The sequence below is a fragment of the Mustela nigripes genome, chromosome 4 (genome assembly GCF_022355385.1).
Source record: "Mustela nigripes isolate SB6536 chromosome 4, MUSNIG.SB6536, whole genome shotgun sequence".
NCBI lineage: Eukaryota > Metazoa > Chordata > Mammalia > Carnivora > Mustelidae > Mustela > Mustela nigripes.
Window position 1 is genome coordinate 156,238,522 of NC_081560.1, and position 11,755 is coordinate 156,250,276.

Here is an 11,755-nt window from a genome sequence, read left to right on the forward strand (position 1 = left end):
CATTTACCTTATATAGCCCATGACCTTGCTACTCTCACCTATTTCCAAAGGATTTTTGTTGCTTCCTTGGAATTTTTTTTTTTTTAATATTTTACAGTCATGTCACCTGCAATCAAAAATTTACCACCCCAACAGGTATCTCTTTTCCTTCTGGGGTCTTATTGCTCCAGCTAGTACTTGCAGCGCAACGTTAGAGAAGTACTTTTCATCCCTGTGACTGATCCCATAACTGGAAGTTTGCATCTCTTAATCCCCTTCACCTAATTTGTCCATCCTCGTCCCTCTCCCTTCTTGCAACTACCAGTTTGTTCTGTGTATTTGAGTCTGTTTCTGCTTTGTTACTTTGTGTTTTTTAGATTCCTCATATAAATGAAATCATATGGTAGTGGACTGTCTCTGACTTATTTCACTTCATATAATACCCTCTAGGTCTGTCCATATTGTGGCAAATGACAAGATTTTCCTTTTAAGGCTGAGTAATAATTCTGTTGCATATATATATCATATCCTCTTTATCCAGGCTGATAGACATTCAGGCTGCTTCCCTATATTGGCTACTGTAATAATAACCAATAAATTGAAATAAACCAATAAATAGGTATATATCTATTCCAATTAGTGTTTTTGTTTTAATTGGATAAATTGGATTAACAGATCATATGGCATTTCTATTTTTAATTTCTGAAGACCTGCCATACTGCTTTCCATAGTGGCTTCACCAGACTACATTCCCATCAACAGCATACAAGGGCTCCCTTTCCTCCACCTCCCTACAATTTGTTATTTCTATGTACAAGTGTTGAATCGTTACTGTATACCTGAAACATGTATTTTGGGGTACACACACACACACACACAGAAGAGTAAAAGACATCATGCCTTGTTTTCAGTAGCATCCTTATTTTTAAAACATCTAGTTTCTCACAAGTATTATGTTATCTCTAGAGTTTCTTGTAGGTCATTTTCACTTTTAAAATTCTGTGTTTCCCAACTTATTTGATCATGAGGCCCTTTGACTGAAGTACATCTATTAATATTTCACTGAACAATGGTGTTCCATGGAACACAGGAAAAATTTCATCATGATAATAATTGCTCGGGAGTAACAGGTCAAATTTACCTTCAGAAGAAAATAAGATCAATTCCAGAGAGAGATAAGAAAACATTGGAATGGTTTTATCTGGTTGCCAAAACAATTTGAGCTGGTACATTTGTATCTGGGGTTTTATTCCCATGGTTTCTAACCTTTATGTCTACCTGATACATTTATTCATAAAATGTTTATTTTACATTGTCAGGATTAGTGTGAGTTGCAAGAATACGAAGATGAATATGGCATAATTCCTACAATGGAGGAATTCACAGTCTAGTGGAGAAATAGAAATTAATTCCCAAGCAGCCCACCTGCTTATATGGAACAGAAAGCACCTCACAATTTCCCCTCAGAAAGGACTCTTCAGGGCAAATAACTCTGAGTGTAACACTCCAGAGACCATTCGCTTTGGCTGAGGATTTTTTTTATTACAAAACTTTTAGACATACAAAAAATATTTTCCAAAAATAAAGTACCCATTATCTGCCACCTACTTAAGAAACAAAACAGGATCAATATTCCTAAAGCCCGTGTGTATACCCCACCCTGCTAAGTGTATTTAAATTCCTTTTCTTTGCTTCAGGTAACTATTATTTTTAATTGGGTATTTTATCTGTGAATGTCTCTATACTTTATTACATAAGGAGGTATTCCTAAATAATATACATTACTTGGTCACAATCAGAGACTTTTTATATAAGATGTCATAAAGGATAAAGCTTCTGCAACGTGCTTTCTTCATTCTGTATTATATATGTGAACCACAGCCATGTTGACAGCTGTAATTCATTGTCACTGCTGAATACTACTCCACTGTATTAACATGGCCCAATAAATGTATCCATTCTCCCCTTGATGCCATGTAGGTCTTTTCCAAGCCATTGAGATTTCAGAAAACATGGCCACGAACACCACTATACATGCTTCCTAGGCACATGTGCTGGAATCTCTTGCATCTAGAGCTGCCATACTGGAAAGGGCCATGCCACCTGGTCTTAACTATTTTTTATTAAATTGCTCTCCAACAAACCATGAGAGACTGTGGACTCTGGGAAACAAATGGAGGGTTTTAGAAGGGAGGGGCTGTGGGAGATGGGTGAGCCTAGTGATAGGTACTAAGGAAGGCACAGATTGCATGGAGCACTCGGTGTTACATGCCAACAGTGAATCATGGAACACTACATCAAAAAGTAATGATGTACTGTATGGGGACTGACATAACACAATAATAAATAAATAAATAAATAAATAAATAAATAAATAAATAAATAGCTTTCCAGAGCAGTCACTCATTTTTTAAATTTTTATCAGCACTGGGTGAGTTTTCATTTCTTCACGTTTTTGCCAATACTTCGCCACCAACCCAACAGCTGGGAAGTGGTATCTGTGGCATTCGCTATTGGAGAAGCTGAGAATCCTGACAGGTACAAACTATGTAGTTCTCTTCTGTGAAGGTCCATTCATAACCCTTGCCAATTTCTCTTTTGATGTTATCGAGTGTTCTAGGTAGTGACTAAATATGCTCCAAATAGCTTTCCCACTCAGTACTTGCCTTTCTGCTTTATTTGCATGTTGCAGTACACATAAGCTTTTAATTTTATATAATTAAAAGTACTATTCTTTTTCTTTATTGTTTACTCTGTCTTAAGAAGTTCTTTCTTGGACTTGGGTCAAAGAAATAATCCTATATTTTCATTCAAAGCTGTTAAATGTCACCGTCACATTAGATTCTATTCCATCTGGAACTGATTTTTGGAGGACTGAGGTTGGGATAAAATCCTATTTCTTTCTAGGGGCAATATTAAGATGTCTTATCTTGCCTCAACTGATTTGTCAAAGGAACTGCATCACTTATCAATATTCCATATATGTGTGTATATTTTGGAATTCTTTTAATATGTTCAGTGGCCCTATGTCTCTTCTTTTAACCCTGCTTGTCTAAACCAAAATATCTTATTTAGTAAAGCTTTATAATAAATCTTGCTTTCTAGAAAGAGAAATTGCCCTCCCAATTTCTTTTTCTACAAATTATCTTAGCGAATCGCAGCCTTCTTATTGTATTTATTAAATCAGGTTGATAAAGACTTTCTAAAATAATAAAACTAGCATTATATAGAACATATGTTGATCTGGAAAGAGAAATAACAAATTAATATTAAACCTTATTATCCATTCACATGGAATACATTTCCATGCATATAGGTCTCTTAAAGATATTGTTCAGTTAAGTTTTAAAGGTCTTTCCCTACTGTTCTCATACTTCAATTTTCAGGATTCATTTGTAGATATGTTACATATGTGACTATAATATATAATAAGTATTTTATATTTAATTTTTTGGTGCTGGTATATAGGAAGCCAAATTATTTTTGTTTGTTGATCTATGTTCAATAAACTTGCTGAGCTCTTATTAATTCTAAAATCTTGTACATTCTCTTCGGTTTTCCATGGAGACAATCCTATCCAATTACAATTAACAGTGGGTTTCTTCCTTCCCATCTTTCCTCCCATAATCTGGTTTTCTTTTTCTTACTATATTAGTAGGACCTCCATTGTAATATTAAAAAGAGGTGGGATAATGAGAAATTTGATTTTCACCTGATTTTTAAAGGAAATATTTCTAAAGTTGTTTCATTAAATGTGAGTTTCCTTTAAGTTTGTGGTATATGCCATTAGTCTGGTTAAGGAAATTCTTCCTAATTCTAGTTTGCAAAGAATTTTAAACATTCATTTTCTTTAATTAATGAGAGAATGCTGACTTATTAAATGTCTTGTTACACTTATATAGATGAAGTAAATTATTTTATTTTCTAAAGATAAACCAGACCAGCAATCTTGTTAAAAACTCAGTTTTAGGGGTGCCTGGGTGGCTCAGAGGGTTGAAGCATCTGCTTTCGGCTCAGGTCATGATCCCAGGGAGCCTGCTTCCTCCCCTCTCTCTCTGCCTACTTGTGATCTCTCTCTCTCTCTGTCAGATAAATAAAAAATTTAAAAAAAAAATCAGTTTTGACACAATGTATTCTCAGTTAATATTACTGCACAATAATGCTACATTAATAACCTACCTGAAACTCCATGGCTTACAGCATTTATACTTATGGTCGTCATCAGTCAGCCGGGGTTACTGAGGAGGCTTTGGTTCATCTGCAACATCTGGAAAAGTTCTGCTAACCTGAGTTTGACACCTATCTGCAGTCAGCTGATATAAACTGGGTTTGGCTAGTCGGCTCTAACAGGTGCCAAACTAAGTTAGCCAACTAGCTCTGCTCCACAAGACCTCGCCTCCTTTTTTTTTTTTTTTAATTTTTTTAAATATTTTATAAACATATAATATATTTTTATCCCCCATAGCACATATCCTCTCCAATGTCCATAACCCCACCCCCTTCTTCCAACCCCCCTCCCCCCAACAACCCTCAGTTTGTTTTGTGATATTAAGAGTCACTTGTGGTTTGTCTCCCTCCCAATCCCATCTTGTTTCATTTATTAAGACCTTGCCTTCTTTTTTTTTTAAGATTTTATTTATTTATTTGACAGACAGAGATCACAAGTAGGCATAGAGGCAAGCAGAGAGAGAGAGAGGAGGAAGCAGGCTCCCTGCTGAGCAGAGAACCCGATGCGGGACTCGATCCCAGGACCCTGCGATCATGACCTGAGCCGAAGGCAGCGGCTTAACCCACTGAGCCACCCAGGTGCCCCAAGACCTTGCCTTCTTAAACCAGCAAGATAACCCCAGCATGTTCTTCCCATGATGATGGCAGAGGGACAAGAAACTGCTTTACTGTACAAGCTCATTCTAAGCCCTTACACATCATCTCCACCAAATTCCCACTGTCAAAAAAAAAAACAAAAAAAAAAAAAACAGGAAAGAAAGATAGAAATTGTACATAGTAGAACCTCAAGTCCAATGTTGGGAAGTATACTCTACCTTTTGTTAGAGGAATTGCACATCCCACAGCAAAAGATGTGAATATTGGAAACAGAGAAGAATTGGGGCCAATAATGCACTCTACCACAATGCATTATTGTTTGAAAGCAGATTGGTTTTATAGGATGCAAAAAAATTAAGTATATAATTTTAGAATTGTCCTTTTGTAACTTTGTGATGGGAAAAAGTTCCAATAGCATTCTCTTTTTTTTTTTTTTTTTTTTTTTAGATTTTATTTATTTATTTGACAGACAGAGATCACAAGTAGGCAGAGAGGCGAGCAGAGAGCCCGAAGCAGGGCTCAATCCCTGGGACCATGACCTGAGCTGAAGGAAGAGGCTTTAACCCACTGAGCCACCCAGGTGCCCCAGCATTCTCTTTTAACATGACAAACATGAAAAAAGTGACTAGTGCAAATTTTTCCATACATCTAGAACATGAATTGCTAGCAGAGATTTGCCAAAGACAGAAAACTTCTCTTTTTGCTATTCTTACATTTTTGTAAAAAAATTTTCTATGTTCCAAGAACCAATTTAAGTGGAACATTACCCAAAATTTCTTTACATATTCAAATAAAAAATATCACTGTGGGTATATCAGCCTGAATCAGTCTAAGTTCAGTCAGGAAAACAGTCTCTACTGCAGAATTAAGGGGTTTAATATAGAATTGGGACAAACCTGAGTGTTGTAAAGGAATAACTTTTCTTGCTAAGACATTTCCCACATATAAGACCTTTTGACTTAGCTAATCTATTTCACAAAATGGGCTCGGTATCAGCAAGACACCATTACAAATAGTAACAAAGAATATATAGAAGTGAACCCAACAATGAAGGCAAAAAGCCTTTCAGAGAAAATGTTCTAACTATATTAAAAGACAGGAAAGAAGCTGGAATTGAGTGATACACCATATTTATGCACGAGATATTTCCTTATGGCATAGAGATCAATTATGACCCAAACTAATCTATACATGCAACACACTAGCCATAGAAAGAGCAATAGAACAAAGTGGGAGGGATTAAACTCATTTTAAAGTTCATGTGACAGAAGAGCCAAAGTCAACTTCGAAAAAGAATAAGAAGGAAGACAGACAAGCCATTAACATAAGCTATTAGGCTCTAGTAATTAAAGAAATATAGGACACTGATAGAGAAAGTGGACTATTTCAAATAGCAGACTCAAGGCCCATAAGAAAAAACAAACCACTGCATGTGAAAACTCAATGTGTCACCAAGATGGTATTGCAAAGCATGAAGAAGAACTAAGTTGTTCAGTCAATGATGTTCTAAAAATAAAATAAAAACAAAAACTAGTTCACCATGTGAAGAAAAATGGTGGTGCACTCTTACTCTTTAAGCACATGTCAAGTGGCCAGTAAATGAATTAAAAACCCAAAGGTGAAGATAAAACCATAAGTCATAAAGAAAATAACATAGGGATTTATTGGCCAAAGCCATAAAGAAAGCTGAAATATTTATTCAAAACATTGTAAAGTTAAAAGAAGAAGAAGAGAGAAGAGAGAAGAGAAAGAAGGTATGTGACTACATTAAAACCAGATTTCCTAAAGAACCAAATAAAATCATGAGCAGATAGATGGCTTGGAGAAAATATTGGCAACCTTACAACAGATGAGGGAATACTATACATAGATTATATAACAAGACAAAAGCAAAATGAGCTCTTAATAAGTAAGAAAAAGACAGGAGACACAGGGGCGCCTGGGTGGCTCAGTGGGTTAAAGCCACTGCCTTCGGCTCAGGTCATGATCCCAGTGTCCTGAGACTGAGCCCCACATCGGGCTCTCTGCTTGAATGGGGAGCCTGCTTACCCCCCTCTCTATCTCTGCCTACCTCTCTGCCTACTTGTGATCTCTATCTGTCAAAAAAAAAAAAAAAAAAAAAAAGATAAGAGACACAGAGGGAGCCTGCCTAACAGATCTGGGAAGAAATCTCAAATTCACAATTAATAGAAAAATACTATCACAACCATGAAAAGCCAACATACACTCCCCAGAATGCAAAAATTAGGAAGGTGAGTAATGCTTGATATGGGGAGTTGTGGACCGGAACACTCATGCACCACAAATGGAAACAATAATGAACTGACCCAGCCACACTCAAAAGCAGTATGGCAGCATCCCTGAAGATTAAGTATCTGTATGTTTTATGACCCTGGGACACCCCTCCTGCAGCTCTGGAGCTCAAGAATATTCTCTCTGAGACTCTTAAGGCTACATATGTGTTCAAGCATGCTCATCGTGACATTGTTTATATTGCGAGGAACTGGAGGTATGCTCAATGTCTGTCATTAGGATGAATGAAGTTAATGATGTAGAGTAGTTGTAGAGCATGGAATGCTATGAAGCTCCAAGAAGCATCCAGCTAGATGCACATATGATGTCGACCAGACTTTTACCCATTATAAGCAGTGAGCAAACTATTAGAGCGGGATTTATGGTGCAATACCATTTAACTACATTAAAACCAAACAATCATGAATCAAAACCACATGCTTTACAAATAAGTGTATATTTAAATGTGTTTATGCATACAGTTAAACATACAAATCCATACTTAAGAATATAAAGCAAATCCATTAAATGGGAAAAATAAGATAAATAGGAATAGAGCCTTGCATGCATCAATTATGATCATGTGATAAGTACACAGGATTATGATGAGCTCCTTTCTCTGAGTTCTAGGAGTTAGAGAAAGGGGAAAAGGGGCTTACGTATTCCTTAGCCCGAAGGGCTCTTGAACATACAACATAATGACAAAAGTCCTCTGGTGTGAAGTTAGAGACTAAAAGAGAAAAGACTGGATCTAACAAATTTTCTCTGGATTTTGCAGGATTTATTTACAACAGACCAAGATTTTAGATAATTAAATTTCCCCCACATTCAAGGTCTCAGGATCTTTTAATCCAGTCGTGGTCCTTTAAAGTATGGCAGAGTCAAAGATGGGTTTCTAATACCACCTCACTGAACAGTATTGCTTGACATAGTTACATGAAGATTCTCCTCCATGAGGTTATACAACAATTATGCATCTTCATAGGGATGAACCCATCTATTAAGATGTAACTGACAGGTGCCTTTTTTTTTTTTTTTTTAAATTCTGATGATTGGTCACACCCTGACCAATCTTCCAGCTATTGGACCCATTAATTGACAAAAGGGCTGACTGCTGAAATTAGTTAATGGTCCCATCCTAAAATCATTTATTACTAACTTCTGCCTACCCATCTCTCTCACTCACTTCTGATACAGCAAACACAGGCAGGAAAATGGTAGTGATTGGTTATAAACCTGTGTCACAAGGTTGGATTTGCTTTAATGCTCTTGTTTTGAATTAATAGGGTCCCCTTCAAAAATGTCAAAGTAGAAGGAAAAAATGTTCAAGAGAAAGAATCATGAAAGTACCATTCTATGACTCACTGGTCAGACCCCCAGGAGACCCATGTTTCATTCTAGAAGTCAATGTTTAAGAAGGACTTCTACAAACTAATTCCTATACAAAGAAAAATGAACGCCACGGTCATAAGTCTGGAAACCACATCAAATCAGGAACCAAGGGTGTTGGTTCCAGAGAAGAGTATTTGAGGGAGAACACTTGAAATGCATGTGTTTAGATTCTAGTCTCACAAGGGTCTCTTAAGATCTGCTGTGTTTAACCATCTCACACATCCTCAAAAAGCAAGTCATCTCTTTTAGTCTGACAGACTGCAATGAAGATTTAAGTATCAGATTAGATACTAAGTGACACTTCATGGTTCCCTCCAGCCCCAACTTCCAATGCATCTATGACAATGTTTTTAATGTGTAAAGAGAAATGAAGTTGCTATCTTCATCAATGGTCCGGGCACTGGGTTTTCAACTCACCACTTTTTCCTCATTCCAGATGGGATGATATAAAAGATTTTCCCCAGCATTCCAGATTTTATTGCTAGCTTGACTCTGTTGGACACATAACTGAGACTTTAATATCTACAAAAACCCAAGAACAGGATCTTGGGATCTTGAATGAGTCACCATTTTTTTTTTTTTTTTTTTTTTTTTTTACACAATAGAGGCTGCCAACAAAGTCCTGAGTCAGAAGAGGTATTTGCAAAATGGGGGCTATAATTGAAACAATAGTAGTTCTGCATGGTCTGTTTTCCTCTTTTTTCCTAAGCCACCTGAGGGACTATGTATAGCACATTAGGAGTAGGGCTTAGTAGTCCATTTTTATCAAAACCAGCTATAAAGCCTGATGGAAAAGCCAGGCAACTTTTAACTAGTTTATTCAGTAGTACCATCAAGATGGAAATCATGAGATTTATGTTAGTAACAAAACCACAGAGAGCCAAGAGAAGCATGATTTCTGGAACCCTGTCAAGAAGAGGTGATTCTGGAAAGCAAAGCCTTTATACTGAGCCATCACCAAAGACAGAAGCTCTGGGGGCATTTTTCCAAAAGAGGAGGGAGAGTAGGCCCTAAGTGCTGTTCACTTGAAGCCCGGTGAGACTCATGGGTCCTGCCTGCGCCATCTTTTCATCTAGCCAAGCTGTTCGCAGGGACCAGCTTTTAATCTGGCACCTCTCTCAATGTATTTCATTCACTGTCAAGGGTGAAAGTATTCAATTTGTTAGCTTTCATGGGCAACCAACCAAGGAAGTGACTGCTAACTTCTTTATACGTGCCAGGCAACAATTCAGCAGTAATGATCTCTATTATTTTGCTAGAACAATCTTATCTCAAAGAAATAACTATTTTGAAACCCAGAAACTGGTAGACCTTTATTTATGCATTTATCTGTGAAAAGAAGGAAGGGAGTGGAAACAGAAATCCCTATTCAGGTATTGCCTGTGCCAGGAAATCCCCCTTTTCTCCTTGGTTGTATTAATAGAACAGTGGTTCCCTTCAGGGATGGTCTACTCCCTAGAGGACATTTATAGGAATTTGTGGGGGGGCTGTGGTTTTTGTTTTCGTTTTTGATACAAGACCCCCAACAGTGTTTGCTGGACTCTACAGCAAGTTGCACTGTCCCACACACTGAAGAATCGTACACCTTGCAACTCTGGAATATACCACAGGATTTTCTTATGGGTAGATATCTTAATCCAAGCCAAGAATCTGAGTGCATTCTACCTATAAACACAAAGCGTATTTTGCATAATTTTAATATACTTTGAGATTTCCAGGAATTTGACTACTATGAAGACAAATACTTGGTTTTTCTCACAGATTTACAACAGCTGCTCATTTAGAAAACCGTGTCATCGACAGCAAGCTTCTTCCTGGTGTCATTGTAAATTCCCAGCTGTCATATTCAGAACAATTCTACCTCTCATTGTAGGCATCTAACTACTTATGCATTGTAACATGTTTTATTTAAAATTATAAATATAGAATTATAAAATTACTTTTTCTTAGGTTACAGTTAAGGGATCATACAGATTGCTTTTAGATATAAATCTTTTGTCAGGCAAATATACTGCAAATATTTTCTTCCAGTTCATGGATTATCTTTTCATTTTCTTAACTGCTCCTTTTGAAGAGTAGGTGGTCTTGATACACCTAATATTCATTTTTAATTAGTTTTTTGTACCCTGTCAAAAAATCTGCCAACCCAAAGTTCAGAAGTCAGTTCTCCCAAAGTTCAGCCTCCTGCTTTCCAGATGTATGGTTTCCAGATGTATGGTTTTAGTTATGTGGTCTAGGATTTATTTCAATTATGTTTTATGTATGCAATGAGACCAAAGTTTTTTATTTTGCATATGGATATGTGGTTTCAGCATCGTTAAACATGTAAACTTTTTTGCCACTAAATTACCTTGGAATTGGCTAAAAATTAATACAACACATATACATAGCCCTACTTCTGAACACTTTGTTTTCTCCTTCCATAAATACCATGCTGTCTCCTGTGGCTCCATGCTGTCTTAACATGAGGGGGTATAATTCCTCTAATCTTTTTTCAAATTTGTTTTAGCTATTCTATTCTAAGATACATACATTTCTACATAAGCTTAAGCATTATTTTGTTAATTTCTACCCAAAAAATGTTAGGACTAGGATAGCCTTGAATATGTGGACCAAGTTGGGGAAAAAATGGGCATCTTCACAATACTGAGTCTTCTGGACCATAAGCATTCTTTTTTCCAGCAATATGTTGTAGTTCTCACTGCAGAGATCTTCCACATCATTTCCATAGATCCTAAAAGTATTTCATGATGTTGTTGTACTTAGTATTGTTTTAAATTTTGTTTTCTAGTTTGTGTGTATTAGCAATACAATTTTTGGTTGACCTTGTACCCAATAACCTTACTAAAATCATTTATTAATTCTACTATTTTTATAGATTTCTTAGGATTTTCTGCTATAAACAATCATGCAAATAAGTTTTTTTTTCCTTCCTTTCAATTGTTATACATTTCTTTCACTTCTATTGCTCCAGAGAAGAACTCCAGATCAAAGTGAAATAAGAGAGTAAGAATACTAGCTTTAGAGCATTGTGGTCTGAAAATATGCAGGGAATGATCCCAATCTTTTGATACCGGTTGAGTCCTGATTTAGGACCGAGGATGTGATCTATTCTGGAGAATGTTCCATGTGCACTAGAGAAGAATGTGTATTCTGTTGCTTTGGGATGAAATATTCTGAATATATCTGTGATATCCATCTGGTCCAGTGTGTCATTTAAGGCCTTTATTTCCTTGCTGATCTTTTGCTTGGATGATCAGAACCCAAA